Consider the following 19,609-nt stretch of genomic DNA (forward strand, 5'->3'; position numbering starts at 1 on the left):
GAGAAAAAGAAGAAAGTAGGAGGAAAGGAAATAATTTAGAGATGGAGAGTGACTGAGAATATTGTAGAGTAAAGGCTGGGAAACCACCATGCTAGATGGACAGCTGAAAGAAAAACTTAATGATGCTGGTCTGAAGCTAATCTAAGTCTTGTAGGGATGAGCTTACACAATTCTGAAGGCCTTCATTAAGGAAAAAAAAAAGAACTCCACATTTCAAAATACAAGCAGATCTTTGAAAGAAACATGAGCAAGTAAGAGCTGATGAAACTTCACCATTACACAGAAATTCATAACGAGTCAGAAGTACCATTCCATTTCATGTCATTTTCTCTATAACATGTAAACACTGTCTCAAAAATGGACATGTGAACAGTAGGGGAAAGGTAGGGAGGAACAAATCTGAGAGATTGAAATTGACATATATTCACTACCATGTGTAAGAGAGATAGCTAGTGGGAAGTTGCTGTATAAATCAAGGAGCTCAGCTCTGCACTCTGTGATGACATAGTGGGTGGCATGGAGGTGGTGGGAGGGAGGTCCAAGAGGGAAGGAATATATCTATATCCATATGACTGATTCATTTCATTGTACAGTAGAAACTAACACAACATTGTAAAGCAATTATAATCCAATAAAAATTTCTGGTAGTTATGTACAGAGGTGAGAGTTGGATCATAAAGAAGGCTGAGCACTGAAGAAATTATGTTTTCAAACTGTGGTGTTGGAGAAGACTCTTGAGAGTCCCTTGGACTGCAAGGAGATCCAACCAGTCCATCCTAAAGGAAATCAGTCCTGAATATTCATTGGAAGGACTGATGCTGAAGTTGAAACTCCAATACTTTGGCCAGCTGATGTGAAGAGCAGACTCACTAGAAAAGACCCTGATGCTGGGAAAGACTGAAGACAGAAGAAAGGGACAACAGAGGACGAGATGGTTTGATGGCACCACTGACTCAATGGATATGAGTTTGGGCAAGCTGCAGGAGATGGTGAAGGACAAGGAAGCCTGGAGTGTTACAGTCCATGGGGTCACAGTCAGACTGAGTGACCGAACAACAAAAGATAGAAGGTAAAAAAGTAAACTTGCTCCAATAAACACACACACACACATTCAGGAAACCTCTTAACTCAAAATGCCTTGAACAAATGTTATTGGGGTGGGGGTGGGGGGTGGTGAGAATCAAAAAGGAAGTTAAATTTCTCACGAGTAGAAGGTTATCCTGAGAGTGTAAGCCCACTGGAAGCTCACAGAAATCCTGATGTGGCCACGAAATTTGAGAGGCTGGGAAATTAACTTCACTCAGCTCTTGGATGGAGAGAGGGCCTCAGCTCACATCTTGGGTATACAAGCTGAGCTTAGACTACAGGTTCTCTAGCCCAAGATGCAAAAAGAGGAATATGTCACCATACAGGCCAAAATTTACAGAAAAGCAAGGTACAGTGGTGAGGATAGGCTTTAATTAGGGTCCTCATTCATCTATATGTAGCCATCTTTGAAAATTCCTGACTCACTTACTAATGATTTTGTCTTCCTAAAGTAACCCACAGGCAGGCTTGAGGCATTGCATTAAGCAGGAGATGTAATGGTTCCCGTTTTCAAGAAGGGTAGAATAACTTGACAGGTAAGGATGCTAGGAGAAGGCTTCAACTCTTATTAGTTGTGTGGTTTTAGGCAAGTTGCTTAATACTGTAGTGATTCCACTTCCTAGCATGTAAATATAAGGATAATATAAGACATATGTCATTTAGCTATTGTGAAAAGTAAATGCTATAATTCATTTAAGCATTTGATGTGTGTGTGTGTGTGTGTGTGTGTGTGTGTAGGTGTTCAGTTGTGTCTAACTCTTTGCAACCCCGAAGAGTCTTCATTATCCATTCATCTCTTGATGGACCCTTCGGTTATTTCTGTATCTTGGTAATCATAAACAATGCTTCCATAAACATTGAGATCCTTGTATGTTTTTGAACTAGCATTTCTATTTTTGTTTTTTTCAAATATATATCCAGGAGCAGAATTGCTGGATTATATGATGGTTCTATTTTCAGTTTTTCTAAACCTCCATATTGTTTTCCACAGTGACTGCACCAATTTACATTCCCATCAACAATAAACTAAAGAATATAACAGAAAAGAAGCACACTCACAGATATAAGAAACAAATTTATAGTTACCATTGGGAAGAGGGAAGAAAGAAGGGACAATATAGGGGTAAGTGTACTAAATATTAGGTATAAACTAAACTATAAGGGTATATTGTAAAACACAGGGAACATAGCCAATATTTTATAATTTAATTATAAATGGAGTATAACCTTTAAAAATTGTGAATAACTATATTGCATAGCTGTAACATATAATATTATATATCAACTATTCTTCAACTTTTGAAAATTATTTTAAAAAGTAAAAAATAAAAGATAAACATAAGGTTTTGACATTTAATTTAATAACTTGAGAGAGAAAAGGCAATTGAGCTGCAGTAGCATATGTTAGAAAGAAAAAAGTTTTTATTTGACACAAATACGACATTGTAGGCTTCCCAGGTGGCTCAGTGTTAAAGAAAGAATCTGCCTGCCAGTGCAGTAGATGCAGGAGATGTGGGTTCAGTCCTTGAGTCAGGAAGATTCCTTGGAGAAGGGTATGGCAACCCACTCCAGCATTCTTGCCTGGAAAATTCCATGGGCAGAGGAGCCTGGAGGGCTACTGTCCATGGGTCACAAAGTGTCAACATGTCTGACCAACTGAGCATGCATGCAAACACCACACTGTAGTCATTAAAAGGTTACTGTGGTTCTGGGCCCGGTTAATGTTGGGGAGTCACTAGAGGGAGGAGACTGTGTTGCTCTATCACAGCTGCCTTCAAGTCTAGGTGGAAATTTCTCTCCGTTCTCAGGAGCCTGTTTGAACAGGGAGAAAAGACACATCAATTCAGTTGTAAAGGATCTGTAAAATGAGCCAGGTGAAAAACAGCAGGCAAATTACAGACTATGCCCTGGAGAAGATGTAAAATGGCATGTTAGTTTTATACAAACATCTGAGGGGCTGGACATCTGCACCACAGCCCCAGACTTACAGAAGCAGGATGGATGAATGTCATCCACAGGAAAGCAGATTTCGAACCAACAGAAGGATGAACACATAGCAACATAATAGTTCAAATCATAATGGTTTTGAGAGATTGTGGGCTTTTATCACTGAAGTTTCCAATCCTTACATCATTCATTTACTCATTCAGTCAACTAGTAATTATTTAGTGCCTTCTGAATGCTCTATGTAACTGTTTCTATTTAACTCCCTAGCTTCTTCCCTCATCACTCATCCTTTCTGTTATCAAACTGAGGGCACTGTGACCTTTCATTCATCATCAGAAACATCCATTCTCTTTCCTTCCTAGAATACTTTGCCTTTTTTAATTCCTAATCATCTTTCCCAAGATACTTTCCCTGATATCAAAACCTGAATAAAATCCCACACCCCTCCAGCTTTATTGACCATAAATTGGCAAACCATTAATTTCTCCCATTATGTATGCCAGTCAATGAGTTTTAGTAAATAGATTTAGTTTTACAAACAACTCTCCCATTTGGCTTTGAAATGTTTCTGTTATTCTCCAAAGTTCTAGTATATCCATCTGGAAGGAATCTCCATTACCAGAACCAGGACACCGTTGATCTGCTTTCTGTCTGTATAATTTTATCTTATTTAGAAACTTCATATACTATACTGAACCATTGCACATGTATTCTTTCACTTAGGATGTTTTTAAAGTTCATAAATGTTGTCATACGCAACAATATTTTGATACTTTTAATTGCAAATAATATTCCATTGCAAAGATATACCTCATTTTGTTTATTAATCAATTAGATATGGACATTTGATTTGTTTTCAGTTTGGAGTTATTATTAGCAATCCTACTATTAGCATTTATACAGAGGTCTTTGTGTGGATATGTTTTCATTTTTATTAAGTAAACACCTAGAAGTAGAAATGGCAGGTAACATGGCAAGCATGCAGCTAACATTTTAAGACATGATAAACTACTTTACAAAGTAACTCTGTTATATTACATTCCCACAAACAATATATGAGGGTTCTAATTTTTCCATATTCTTGACAACACCTAGTATTCATTTTTTAAAATTTTAGCCATTTTAGAGAGTACAGTGGGTATGTTATTTTGGCTTTTTTTTTTTTCTCTAATGACTAACAATGTTGAGCATATTTTCATGTGCTTAAGTTGCTACCCATATGTTGAAATGCCTATTCAAAATATGTCCATATTTTACTTTGATTATTTTTCTTCTTATTGAATTTTAAGAGTCTTTCACATATTGTGGATACAAATCCTTCATCAGGTAAGCTCAAGACATATCAATATATTCAAGGTATACTGTCTTGAATTCTCTGGTTTTTCTAATTTCTTGCTATTGTCCTTTTAAGAGAAATACTTTACTGTTTAGGTAAATTCCCTTTATCATTTTTTCTTATAGAGTATGCTTTTGATGTTATCATATCTCAAATCTCTTTGTATAACTGAAGCTTATAAAGATTTTCTCATGTGTTTTATACTTTTAGTGCTTACATTTATGTGATCTGTTATGTGTTAATGTTTGTTATAGGTGAGTTAAGAATGTAAATTTCCCTTTTTGTTGTTGTTTCTTTTCTTTTTCTTTGCATATGGTATCCAGTTGTTCCAGCATCATTTGTAAGTAAAACTGTATTTCCCAATAGACCTCCCTTGCACTTTTGCCAAAATCAATTAGTCACAATAATGATGTCAAAATGATGGACACCCATATATTTCATATTGTAAATCACAATTACTTATAAATGTAAGATATTTATCAACAGACTCATTAAAATGCATATGCATTAAATTGTTCAATAAAAAAATAATTGGTGTGTCTTTACAACAATGTTAATAAACTTAACGATGAACTTCCCTAGTGACTTAGTGGTAAAGAATCTGCCTGCCAATGCAAGAGGCATGAGTTCGATCTCTAGGTTGGGAAGATCCTCTGGAGGAGGAAATGGCAACACACTTCAGTATTCTTGCCTGGGAAATCCCATGGACAGAGGAGCCCTGTGGGCTACATACCATGGGGTCTCAAAGAGCCAGACATGACTTAACAACTAAACAACAAATCTTGACAATACAAAGGCAAATCAGATATAGAATCTGCTGTCAAAAAATTTACAATCTAGGCTCAGAAGTGGCAAAGGTTTGAAGAAGACAAACATGAAGTGGATATTTAGGCAAGAGAGAGGTTACCTCTAACTGAAAATATCTGCATAGGCTTCTTGGAGAAGAAGATGGTGGAGTTCGAAACAGAACTTGACAGGTAAGTGGATTCAATTCTATAGAAATAAACTGAAGGACTTTCCACGTGAGAAGCCAGCCTGGACACAGGGAAAGAGACAAGAGAGGAGGGAAAGGGGTATTAAGGCAACATATAGATAATATCCAAAAGAGACAGAATGATCATATGGAAAAATAAATCTGAAAAGGTTAGAGCCAGACTGAAGAATTGTATTTTATTCCCTAAGCAGTAGAAGTTACTTAAGGTTTATGAGCAAAAGGACGTTGTGATTGATGCTCAGAGCTGCGACAGTATCAGTAAAATGAAACTATTAAAAAACATTTACCATCATTTCTAAAAGCATTTAATTTGACTAGGAGATGTTGTAATTTAGTTCCTGCTCTGAAAGTTCCCTTGCTTATTCTTATATTAATACCAATTAAATTAGATTTAAAATTTTCTTTAGATTGGAGGATTATTTTTTCTTGAGCTATATTCATTTAATATGTATATATATTACTTAAAACAGATTTATAAGTACCTTCTCTTTTATAGATTCTGGATACATATTGGTTTGTAAAACTGGGAGCTGGGGTAGGAGGACTTTATGAAGCAAATTCACACATACACACACATAAATTTGCATACATTAACCTCATTATTGAAATTACTAATGAAGAATAACATATTTAAATAAACCTTAGTACTTTGAAAGTTAATTTAACATGTACATTAACTTATTAATCTTCATGAAAGCCATCTTAGAACAGTATGACAGCCTCAATTTACACAGGAGAACACTGAAGAACAAAGGTTAATTTGTTCACGATCATAAAACTATAACATTAGAAAGTTAGTATTCTAATCCAGATCTTCTGATTCTAAACCCAATAGTCTTGTCAAAGTGTTTAAAGGTTTTAAATTATAGATTTGTTTCGAAATTCATTTCAGTTCAGTTACTCAGTCGTGTCCAACTCTTCGCGACCCCGTGAATCACAGCACACCAGGCCTCCCTGTCCATCACCAACTCCCAGAATTTACCCAAATCCATGTCCATCGAGTCGGTGATGTCATCCAGCCATCTCATCCTCTGTCGTCCTCTTCTCCTCCTGCTTGCAGTCCTTCCCAGCATTAGGGTCTTTTCCAATGAGTCAACTCTTTGCATGAGGTGGCCAAAGTACTGGAGTTTCAGCTTCAGCATCATTCCTTCCAATGAACACCCAGGACTGATCTCCTTTAGGATGGACTGGTTGGATCTCCTTGCAGTCCAAGGGACTCTCAAGAGTCTTCTCCAACACCACAGTTCAAAAGCACCTATTCTTCAGCGCTCAGCTTTCTTCACTGTCTGACCCTCACATCCATATATGACTACTGGAAAAACCATAGCCTTGACTAGATGGACCTTTGTTGGCAAAGTAATGTCTCTGTTTTTTAATATGCTACCTAGGTTGGTCAAAACTTTCCTTCCAAGGAGTAAGAGTCTTTTAATTTCATGGCTGCAATCACCATCTGCAATGATTTTGGAGCCCAGAAAAATAAAGTCTGACACTGTTTCCACTGTTTCTCCACCTATTTCCCATGAAGTGATGGGACCGGATGCCATTATCTTCATTTTCTGAATGTTGAGCTTTAAGCCAACTTTTTCACTCTCCTCTTTCACTTTCAACAAGAGGCTCTTTAGTTTCTCTTCACTTTCTGCCATAAGGGTGGTGTTATCTGCATATGTGAGGTTATTGATGTTTCTCCTGGCAATCTTGATTCCAGCTTGTGCTTCTTCCAGCCCAGCGTTTCTCATGATGTACTCTGCATATAAGTCAAATAAGCAGGGTGACAATATATAGCCTTGATGTACTCCTTTTCCTATTTGGAACCAGTCTGTTATTCCATGTCCAGTTCTAACTGTTGCTTCCTGACCTGCATATAGGTTTCTCAAGAGACAGGTCAGGTGGTCTGGTATTCCCATCTCTTTCAGAATTTTCCACAGTTTATTGTGATCCACACAGTGAAAGGCTTTGGCATACTCAATAAAGCAGTAATAGATGTTTTTCTGGGACTCTTGCTTTTTCGATGATCCAGCAGATGTTGGCAATTTGACCTCTGGTTTCTCTGCCTTTTCTAAAACCAGTTTGAACATCTGGAAGGTCACGGTTCACGTATTGCTGAAACCTAGCTTGGAGAATTTTGAGCATTACTTTACTAGTGTATGAGATGAGTGCAATTGTGCAGTAGTTTGAGCATTCTTTGGCATTGCGTTTCTTTGAGATTAGAATGCAAACTGACCTTTTTCAGTCCTGTGGCCACTGCTGAGTTTTCCAAATTTGTGGCATATTGAGTGCAGCACTTTCACAGCATCATCTTTCAGGATTTGAAATAGCTCAACTGGAATTCCATCACCTCCACTCAGTTTGTTCATAGTGATTCTTTCTAAAGCCCCCTTGACTTTACATTCCAGGATGTCTGGCTGTAGATGAGTAATCACACCATTGTGATTATCTGGGTTGTGAAGATCTTTTTTGTATAGTTCTTCTGTGTATTCTTGCCACCTCTTCTTAATATCTTCTGCTTCTGTTAGGTCCATGCCATTTCTGTCCTTTATTGTGCCCATCTTTTCATAAAATGTTCCCTTGCTATCTCTGATTCCTTGAAGAGATCTCTAGTCTTTCCCATTCTGTTGTTTTCCTCTATTTCTTTGCATTGATTGCTGAGGAAGGCTTTTTTATCTCTCCTTCTATTTTTTGGAACTCTGCATTCAGATGGGAATATCTTTCCTTTTCTCCTTTGCTTTTCACTTCTCTTCTTTTCACAGCTATTTGTAAGGCCTCCTCAAACAGCCATTTTGCTTTTTTGCATTTCTTTTCCATGGGGATGGTCTTGATCCCTGTCTCCTATACAATGTCATGAACCTCCATCCATAGTTCATCAGGCACTCTATCTATCAGAACTAGTCCCTTAAATCTATTTCTCACTTCTACTGTATAATCATAAAGGATTTGATTTAGGTCATACCTGAATGGTCTAGTGGTTTTCCCTACTTTCTTCAATTTAAGTCTGAATTTGGCAATAAGGAGTTCATGATCTGAGCTACAGCTCCCATCTTGTTTTTGCTGACTGTATAGAGCTTCTCCATCTTTGGCTGCAGAGAATATAATCAATCTGATTTTGGTGTTGACCATCGGATGATGTCCATGTGCAGAGTCTTCTCTTGTGTTGTCAGAAGAGGGTGTTTGCTATGACCAGTGCGTTCTCTTGGCAAAACTCTATTAGCTTTTGCCCTGCTTCATACATGGAGAAATGTCAATGTCTGGGTTAATATATGGTATGATGTGCAACACTAATAAAACAGCCTGTCCGTTTTGGTACATGTTTTAGACACTTTATTCCCCCTCCCAAACACCCCAGCCCAATCCTCCCAGCTCCCCATTTCACACACACCACGGGAGGATCCTTAAAAAACATCAACCAGGTCTAGTTCTGACTGCTTACCTCTGGGTCACATATGTGGTAGCTCATACTCTCAGAGAGATTTGATCTGTTAACCAAGCAATCATTTGTCAAAAGTTTGAAACATTCAGTCCAAAGCCTCTCAGCACAGAAAGATACAAAAGATAGAAAGAATAAAATAAAAGCTGAGAAAACTGGAGTGGAGTGTAAATAGGTCAAAGATTTTTAATTGCTTCCAAACTGCTGAATATGGCCTAGAAATGCATCCTTAATTCAAGAAGACCAGTCTCAAAGGAGATCATTCTAGATAAGGGCTAAAATGTTGAAGTTTAATGCTTTCTAAAATAGATGATCATTTTGCAAACCTACAGTTTTACTGTTGCCTTGATATTGTGATTCAGTCATTCAGAGAATTAAACATTTTTTAAGTAAACCATTTATATTTTGTCAGAAACTTGTTTAGGAAATTTCTAGCAGTACCAGTATTATGTGAGAAATTTATTTTGAAATAAAGTTAACCTTTCCGTAAAGGAGGCACTAAGAATTCTGTGAGAATCATAAAATCTATATGCAAAGTGTTCTTTTCTTCATTTGTGATTTATACTATTGTGTGATATTATAGTATGCAGTGGTGATGCTAGTGGTAAAGAACTAACGCAGGAGACATAAGAGATGCAGGTTCAACCCCTGGGTCAGGAAGATTCCTGGGGAGGAGAGTGTGGCAATCCACTCCAATATTCCTGCCTGGAGAATCCCATGGACAGAGGAGCCTGGCCGGCTACAGTCCATGGGGTCAAAAAGAGTTGGACACAACTGAAGTGACTTAGCAGACACTCACATGGTATTTTAAGGAACAAGATCTAAATAACACATTTTATTCTTTGTTGTTTAATTGCTGAGTCATGTCTGACTCCATGGACTTGTAACCCACCAGGCTCCTCTTGTCTATAGGATTTCCTAGGCAAGAATACTGGTGTGGGTTGCCATTTCCTTCTCCAGGGGATCTTCCCAAGCCAGGGATTGAACCTATGTCTCCTGCCTTGGCAGGTGGATTCTTTACCACTGAGCCACAAGGGAAACACTCTAAACAACATAATCTAGGTAAAAATGGAGAAGAAAAATTAAAGGCCACACTTCATATATGACATGGAAACAGACTCCAAAGAAACAATTAAGCAAAAATTGTCCTAGACTATTTGACACATTAAAAGGCTTAAGACGAGTACAGGTCCCTGAGGAAAATTATTTAAACACAAAATTTTTGCATGTAACACTGTAATATGTAATAAGTGTGTTTTTTTGATATAATTATCATAGCAATAGCCTTAAAATGGAAATTAGTTTAATTTCTGGGAGGTTAGCATGGCATTATCTCCAGGGAGACAAAGGAACATCAATATTTTTTGAAATCATTATATATTCATAAGAAGTTGCAAAAAGATGTTCAGAAACATCCAAAGGATCCTTTTTTATCCAGCCTCCTTCAATTTTAGCATCTTAAGTAACTCCACTGAATTTCAAAACCATGAAACTGACCTTGATATAGTAAATAGAATTTATTCAAATTTCACCAGTTTTACATGCACACATGTATATGTGTGTGTGTGTGTGTGCATGTGTGTTTTCATGCAATACTGTCAAATGTATAGATTCATGGAACAACCTCCATAATCAAGATCCAGAACAGACCCATTGCCACATTGCTCCCAATGAGCTTCTTTTATACTCCAGCTGCTCCCTTATTCTTAACCTCGAGCAACACTCTGTTTTCCATCTCTGTAATTTTCTTATTTTTAGAAGACCCTGTAAATGGAGTTACACAGTAACTAAATTTCTATGTGCTTACTCAGCAGAATTCTCTCGTGGTTTATCCAGGGTGATCTGTGTATCAATAGTTTTGTTCTTTTCCACTACTGAGTAATATTCCATGGTATGGATGTACCATACTTTGTTTATCCATTCACCCATAGACATTACAAATAAAACTACTTAAAACGTTCATGTTCAGGTTTTTGTTTCAATGTATATTTTCATCTCTCTAGACAGAATGTCCAAGAGTGCAATTTTTATGTCACATGCAAATGTACATTAACTTGCCTAAGAAACTGCCAAAATATTTTGCACAAAGCCTGTACCATAATACATTTTCACCTGCAAACTGTAGTGATTCAGTTTATCCACCTCCTCAGTGACTTCCCTGATGGCTCAGGTGGTAAAGCATCTGCCTACAATGACAGGAGATCCAGATTCAATCTCTGGGTCAGGAAGATCTCCTGGAGAAGGAAATGGCAACCCACTCTATTATTCTTGCCTGGAAAACCCCCTGGATGGAGGAGCCTGGCAGGCTACAGTCCATGTGGTGGCAAAGAGTTGGACAAAACTGAGCGACTTCACTCACCTCCTCAGCAGCATTTGGCATTATCACTATTTTGTATTTTAGCCATACAGATAGGGATACAAACCTACTGCACAATGGCACTCATCTCACACGCTAGTAAAGTAATGCTCATAATTCTCCAAGCCAGTCTTCAACAGTATGTGAACCATGAACTTCCAGATGTTCAAGCTGGATTTAGAAAAGACAGAGGAACCAGAGATCAAATTGCCAACATCTGTTGGATCATCAAAAACTCAAGAGTTCCAGAAAAACATCTACTTCTGCTTTACTGACTATGCCAAAGCCTTTGAATATGTGGACCACCACAAACTTCAGGAGATGGGAATACCAGAGCACCTGATCTCCCTCCTGAGAAATCTGTATGCAGGTCAACAAGCAACAGTTAGAACTGGACATGGAACAACAGACTGGTTCCAAATTGAGAAAGGAGTACATCAAGGCTGTATATTGTCACCCTGCTTATTTAGCTTATATGCAGCGTGCATCATGGGAAATGATGGACTGGATGAAGTACAAGCTGGAATCAAGATTGCCAGGAGAAATATCAATAACCTCAGATATGCAGATGACACCACCCTTTTGGCAGAAAGCAAAGAACTAAAGAGCCTCTTCATGAAAGTGAAAGAGGAGAGTGAAAAAATTGGCTTAAAACTCAACATTCAGAAAACTAAGATCATAGCATCTGGTCCCATCACTCCATGGCAAATAGATGGGGAAACTATGATAGACTTTGTTTTTTTGGTCTCCAAAATTACGCAGATGGTGACTGAAGCCATGAAATTAAAAGGTGCTTGCTCCTTGGAAGGAAAGTTATGACCAACCCAGACAGCATATTAAAAAGCGGAGATACTACTTTGCCAGCAAAGGTCCATCTAGTCAAAGCTATGGTTGTTCCAGTAGTCATGTATGGATGTTAGAGTTGGAGTATAAAGAAAACTGAGCACTGAAGAATTGATGCTTTTGAACTGTGGTGTTGGAGAAGACTCTTGAGAGTCCCTTGGACTGCAAGGAGATTCAACCAGTCCATCCTAAAAGAAATCAATCCTGATTATTCATTGGAAGGATTGAAGCTGAAGCTGAAACTCCAATACCTTGGCCACCTGAGGCAAAGAACTGACTCATTTGAAAAGACCCTGATGCTGGGAAAGATTGAAGGCAGGAGGAGAAGGGGACAACAGAGGATGAGTGGTTGGATGGTTCAGCGATTCAATGAACATGAGTGTGAGTCAACTCCAGGAGCTGGTGATAGACAGGGAGACCTGGTGTGCTGCAGTCCTTGGGGTCACAGAGAGTCGGACAAGACTGAGTGACTGAACTGAACAATGATATCTCATTGTGGTTTTAATTTTTGTTCATGTTTAATGACTATCCTATCTGTAGATCTACAGTGAAATGTCTGTTGCCCATTTTCTGACTGAACTGTTTGTATTTTTATTCCTGGGTCTTTAGTGTTCCTTTAGTGTTCTTTATATATGCTAGGTACAAGGTTGGTTGGTTTGTTTGGCCATGCCATGAGGCATGCAGGATCTTTATTTAGTTCCTCGACCAGGGATTGAACCTGTGCCCCTGCTTTAGAACCATGAGTCTTAACCCCTGGAGTGCCAGTGAAGTCCCTACAAGTCCATTAGATGATATTTTCTCATGCAAATAAATTTTAAGAAATAAATAATAAGAGAATGCTGACTTGATATATACATAACTACATTATTTTCTCCAGGAAACATCCAGTCTAATCAATAGCCAGGAGTTCTGAGGAGAAATACAAATACTTATTGGGAGTCAGGGTTGGAAACAATGATAAAGAGCTTTTGAAGGTGAAAACTTCTACTGCATTTTATTATCTTTCTCAAGATTAATCTCTTTGTGGCCCAGAGACTAAAAACATCAAGCACCTAGAAAAGCTTGTTTCTCCATGCCATTCCTGTGACTGATATGGTCTCAGGAGGTGGTGATTTCATTGAAATGTGTTTACTAGACATGATTCCATTATATCTGAGTTCACAGATACCTTAAGACTAGAGAGAATAATATTTTCAAAATTTTTCTCATGACACATGTAAATGTTACTCTTGCTAATGTATTCTGACTTTGTTAAATCACTAAAAATAAACCAACCTGAAATTTTACATCCACTAAAATCGTATTTCAAACTGGCATACTGAGTCATAAAATCTATTTAAGTTTTAAGTTCTGCCTTAAAAATCCTATAACTCTTAAAATATAATTCAATGAAATTTCAATACAATACAAAATTTAGCTCTTTCTTCAAATGTTATTGTAAAATAAAACTGACTTTTAAAAGGGCTGGAAAGCAAATACAAAGTGTCTTGTGATCCCATTAAAAGCTTTCACTTTCCTTTTTGGTAGAGAATTCATGCATGAGATTATTGGACATATACTTAATGCCCTCGTGTCATTGTTTTTGACATTTAAATTTCATACCCCCTTCATATAAATGGTAGTTTAAAGAAAAATTGGCATATAAAAGCAATTTATATGTGGCATTAAAATGCAATTTTGAAATATGTAGAAATGGAGTTTGCACAGGAAAGAAGTTAATATTTTGCTTGTATAACACTGTTTGGTTGAGAAATGTCATGAAATAAACTTGTTTTGTATTTCTATACTTACATTTTGTTTACATGAGTGATGCTATTAGACAAATTCAGCATATAAATGCCGAGGAATGATTTTAGAGTGTGTGTACTTGCATATCAAATTCATTACAGTGGGAACAGCAGCATGTTTGCAAACAATGGGCATAGAATGTCTGAATGTTGAGGCATGTTAACATAAATGTGAGTGAAAACAAGTAGCTGAAGCCCAAGGCAACTTCAGAATACAAAGAAAACAATTTTAAAAAGGATTGGAAAACCGAATGGTTCTTGAAACTGTGGACACACTTGCGCTACCTGGTGACTAAAAGAACAAGGATTGTTCTAAAACTCAGAATAAATAATGGTAGCCTGCCATCTAGAGGCAGTCAGGTCATTTTGAACAGTTTGATGTATTTGGAGCTATTCTGACAGGTCCACAGGCATGGAAAGCCTTCCCTGCAATTCATCTTCTACAATTTAAAAAGGGAGAATGTTGCGGGGAAGATTAGCAGATGTAAATTATTATATCTAGAATGAATAAACAACAAGATCCTACTGAATAGCACAGGGAACAATATTCAAAATCCTGTGATAAGCCATAATGGAAAAGAATATGAAAAAAATGTATATATATATATATATACATGTACATATAACTGAATCACTTTGCTGTACAGCAGAAACTAATACAACATTGTAAATCAACTATACTTCAATAAAATAAATTAAAAATAAATAAAAATAAACCATAAGCAAAAAAAGTTAAAAATTAAAAAATAAGGGAGAGTTTTTTTATTCTGAAGAAAGATAGAAAATCTTTTGTTAGCTGTCAGAAAGAAAATCATATTCCAATATATGGCAAGTATGGAAAGAAAGCTGTTTCAGGCTAATTTTATGGTGTGGTTTTCTGTTTCAAGCAAAAGAAAAATATCCAGAATCAGACATTCATGTGGGATGGAGTTTCTAGACCTGCTTGATCTTGTTAAAGTTGAACAAGCCTGGAGAAGAGCTATAATGAGGATCAGGCTTATTCTGTATTTTTATTTTAAATGAAAACAAGACTTTTTTTCCTTGAGTTATCTCTGAAGAAGCACTCTCAAAATGATTTTAAGATATATTTCTACAAGATGAAATGATCTTTCTACTACCAAAATATCACATTTTTAGTTCAAATTTCCGGAGAAAAATAAGGAACATCCCCATTTTTCACTCTGATGTATCCTGTGTTTTGTTTGAAATTGTCTCAATTATTCATATCAATGAAGAAAACAGGTTGAGGGGGAAAATGTGAAAAATCAAATTCAAGTTATGATAGTTTAACAAAAATTGAATTTTATTTATGTCCCATTTTACTAATTCTCACTTAGCATTAAAACACCCTGTGCCCTAGAACAGAATACATGAAATATCTTCACATCAACTTGACAATTATACAGTGACAAAACGTCTAGGGTGTCACCATTCACAAAGACATGATAAGGTGGTGTTTTCGCTAAGAACTGTCACTCTAAGCAGTTGGTTTAAATACATAATATATAAAACTTTTAGGGAAAAAACTAGGAAGAAAACTTTAGGATGTAGGGCTAAGCATTCTTGTACTTGACCCAAAAGGAAACATTGACAAATTGGACGTCAAAATTAAGAACTTTTGTTCGGTGAAACATTGTGGTTAGAGAATGAAAAGACAAAAGACAGGCTGCTGCTGCTGCTGCTAAGTCACTTCAGTCATGTCCAACTCTGTGCGACCCCAGAGATGGCAGCCCACCAGGCTCCCCATCCCTGGGATTCCCCAGGCAAGAACGCTGGAGTGGGCTTCTCCAATGCACAAAAGTGAAAAGTGAAAGTGAAGTCACTGAGTCGTGTCCGACTCTTTGCAACTCCATGGACTGCAGCCTACCAGGCTCCTCCGTCCATGGGATTTTCCAGGCAAGAGCACTGGAGTGGGGTGCCATTGCCTTCTCCGAAAGACAGGCTACAGACTGGGAAATGGATTTGCCAATATCTGAAAAAGAACTAGTATCTAGAATATGCAAAGAACTCTCAAAACTCAACAATAAAAAGAATCTATTTAGAAAATAGATGATACCCATTTCACATAAGATGGTTTACAGACAGCAAATAAACACATGAAAAGATATTCAACCGTATTAGACTTTAGGGAAATTAAAACCAAAATGGTAATATCACACACCAGAATGGCTGAATTTTTTTTTTAAAGTAACAATAATAAATGCTTGTTAGAATGTGAAAAAATGATATTTCTCAATTTTTCTGGTGAGAAGGTCAAATGGTACAGCCTTTCCAGATAACAGTTTGGTAGTTTCTTATAAAAAAATAAGCCTATAATTACCAAAAAAAAAAAAAAAAAAAACACACACACACACACAGCAACTGTACTCTTGGGCATTTATTGAAGAAAAAAATCTTATACAAAAATTTGTGAATGTTCATAACAGCTTTATTGGTAATGGCTCCAAATCTGAAACTACCCAAATGTCTGTGCATGGGTAAATAGTTCAATAAACTAAAGTACATCCATAGCATGCAAGACTACTCAGTATCAAAAGGATGGACAACTGGCACATGCACTTTGGAAAGATCTCAAGAGCATTATCTGAGTGAAAAAAAATCTAGTCACAAAAGCTAAATACTGCATGATTCTATTTATGCAACTTTCTTGAAATAATACAATTATAGAGATGCAGAAAGGATTAGCAGTCACCAGGGTTTGGGGAGTGAGATAGTGGATCATAAATGGGTGAGGAGGAGTGCAGGTGTAGTTTTAAAAGGACAGCATAGATCCGAAAGATGGTGAACTATGCCTGGGCAGGGTGAAGCCAGAGGAAACTCTGGTGGAGGTCCATAGTGGTCCTGACGTGCAAATCGGTCGTCCTGTCGACCTGGGTATAGGGGCGAAAGACTAATCGAACCATCTAGTAGCTGGTTCCCTCTGAAGTTTCCCTCAGGATAGCTGGCACTCTCACAACGAACCCATGCAGTTTTATCCGGTAAAGCAAATGATTAGAGGTCTTGGGGCCGAAATGATCTCAACCTATTCTCACACTTTAAATGGGTAAGAAGCCCGGCTCGCTGGCGTGGAGCCGGGCGTGGAATGCGAGTGCCTAGTGGGCCACTTTTGGTAAGCAGAACTGGCGCTGTGGGATGAACCGAATGCCGGGTTAAGGCGCCCGATGCCGACGCTCATCAGACCTCAGAAAAGGTGTTGGTTGATATAGACAGCAGGACGGTGGCCATGGAAGTCGGAATCTGCTAAGGAGTGTGTAAAAACTTACCGGCGGAATCAACTAGCCCTGCAAATGGATGGTGCTGGAGCGTCGGGCCCATACCTGGCTGTCACTGGCAGTTAGAGAGGCTCGAGAGGGATGGGAGCCGGGGCGGGGGAGGCAAAGGAGAAAGGAGGGGAGGGTCACAAGGATGAAACTAGATCACTTTCTAACATCACACACAAAAATAAACTCAAAATGGATTAAAGATCTAAACGTAAGACCAGAAACTATAAAACTTCTAGTGGAGAACCTAGGTAAAACACTCTCCGACATAAATCACAGCAGGATTCTCTATGATCCACCTCCCAGAATACTGGAAATAAAAACAAAATTAAACAAATAGGATCTAATTAAAATTAAAAGCTTCTGCACAACAAAGGAAAACATAAGCAAGGTGAAAAGACAGCCTTCTGAATGGGAGAAAATAATAGCAAATGAAGCAACTGACAAACAGCTAATCTCAAAAATATACAAGCAACTCCTGCAGCTCAATTCCAGAAAAATAAATGACCCAATCAAAAAATGGGCCAAAGAACTAAATAGACATTTCTCCAAAGAAGACATAAGGATGGCTAACAAACACATGAAAAGATGCTCAACATCACTCATTATTAGAGAAATGCAAATCAAGACCACAATGAGGTACCAATTCACACCAGTCAGAATGGCTGCGATCCAAAAGTCTGCAAGCAATAAATGCTGGAGAGGGTGTGGAGAAAAGGGAACCCTCTTACACTGTTGGTGGGAATGCAAACTAGTACAGCCACTATGGAGAACAGTGTGGAGATTCCTTAAAAATTGCAAATAGAACTGCCTTATGACCCAGCAATCCCACTGCTGGGCATACACACCAAGGAAACCAGAATTGAGAGAGACACATGTACCCCAATGTTCATCACAGCACTGTTTATAGTAGCCAGGACATGGAAGCAACCTAGATGTCCATCAGCAGATGAATGGATAAGAAAGCTGTGGTACATATACACAATGGAGTATTACTCAGCCATTAAAAAGAATACATTTGAATCAGTTCTGATGAGATGGATGAAACTGGAGCCGATTATACAGAGTGAAGTAAGCCAGAAAGAAAAACACCAATACAGTATACTAACACATATATATGGAATTTAGAAAGATGGTAATGATGACCGTGTATGCAAGACAGCAAAAGAGACACAGATGTTTAGAGGGGATTTTTGAACTCTGAGGGAGAGGGAGAGGGTCGGATGATTTGGGAGAATGGCATTGAAACATGTATACTATCATGTAAGAAACAAATCGCCAGTCTATGTTTGATGCAGGATACAGGATGCTTGGGGCGGGTGCACAAGGATGATCCAGAGAGATGATATGGGGTGGGAGGTGGGAGGGGGGTTCATGTTTTGGAACTCATGTACACCCGTGGTGGATTCATGTCAATGTATGGCAAAACCAATACAGTATTGTAAAGTAAAATAAAGTAAAAATAAAAATTAAATTTTTAAAAAAAGGACAGCATAAGAAATCATTATAGGGATGAAACTATTGTCTTATCTTGATGATGGTGGTGGTAGTTATAAGAATTTACACATGTGATAAAACTGCAAAGAATCAAAGACACATACACAAATACATGTAAGACAGATGAAATCTGAACCAATTCTCTGGGTTTATACCCAGTCATTTTCCTAGTTGTGATATTGTACTTTTGTTCTGTAATAACCTCTTACAACCACACCTGAATCTGCAATTATCTCAAAAAAAAAAAACAAATTATCAAAAAAATTCAATAAAAATAATAAATAATTCATTAAAATAAAAATATATAGTATACTCTGAAATAACCTCTTAATTTTCTTATGAAATATGCAGGACTTGAGAGGGAAAAGCATAGCAAGACTAGGTATAACCTATAGAAAATATATATGTATACATATTTCCTACATCAGGCTTCTGTGGTGTCTCAGTGGTAAAGAATCTGCCCGCAGTGCAGGAGACCGGGTTCAAGCCCTGGGTCAGGAAGATGCCCTGGAGCAGGAAGTGGCTACCTACTCTATTATTCTTGCCTGGAGAATCCCATGGACAGAGGAGCCTGACCGACTACAGTCCATGGGGTTGCACAGAGTTGAACAGGACTGAAGCAACTAAGCAGCAACAGCAGCATTTCCAACATCACTCTCAATACATCCTTAAAAGATTTACTCATGGGAATTCAAATGGATTCACGTCTTCTACTTTTCTCTATTTGCTGCTAGAAAGTTACCAAAATGGGACAAAATGTTAATCACTCACATAGTAGGTAAGAAGAGACTTCATATGTGGAAGACTCAGTCCCAGGCCTGAACTAAGATAGCTATCTAGGCTTAGAAACATGTGTTTATAAGGTCATTGACTCGGTAGATTGCTTTGGATAATAGAGTCTTTTAACAATATTGATTCTTCCAACCCAAGAACATGGTATACTTCTCCATTGGTTTGTGTCATCTTTGATTTCTTTCATCAATATTTTATAGTTTTTTGCATATAAATCTTTTGCTGCCTTCAGTTCAGTTCAGTTCAGTTCAATTCAGTTGCTCAGTCGTGTCCAACTCTTTGTGACCCCA

This window comes from Oryx dammah, unplaced genomic scaffold (genome assembly GCF_014754425.2).
Source record: "Oryx dammah isolate SB20612 unplaced genomic scaffold, SCBI_Odam_1.1 HiC_scaffold_12, whole genome shotgun sequence".
In the NCBI taxonomy this organism is placed as follows: domain Eukaryota; kingdom Metazoa; phylum Chordata; class Mammalia; order Artiodactyla; family Bovidae; genus Oryx; species Oryx dammah.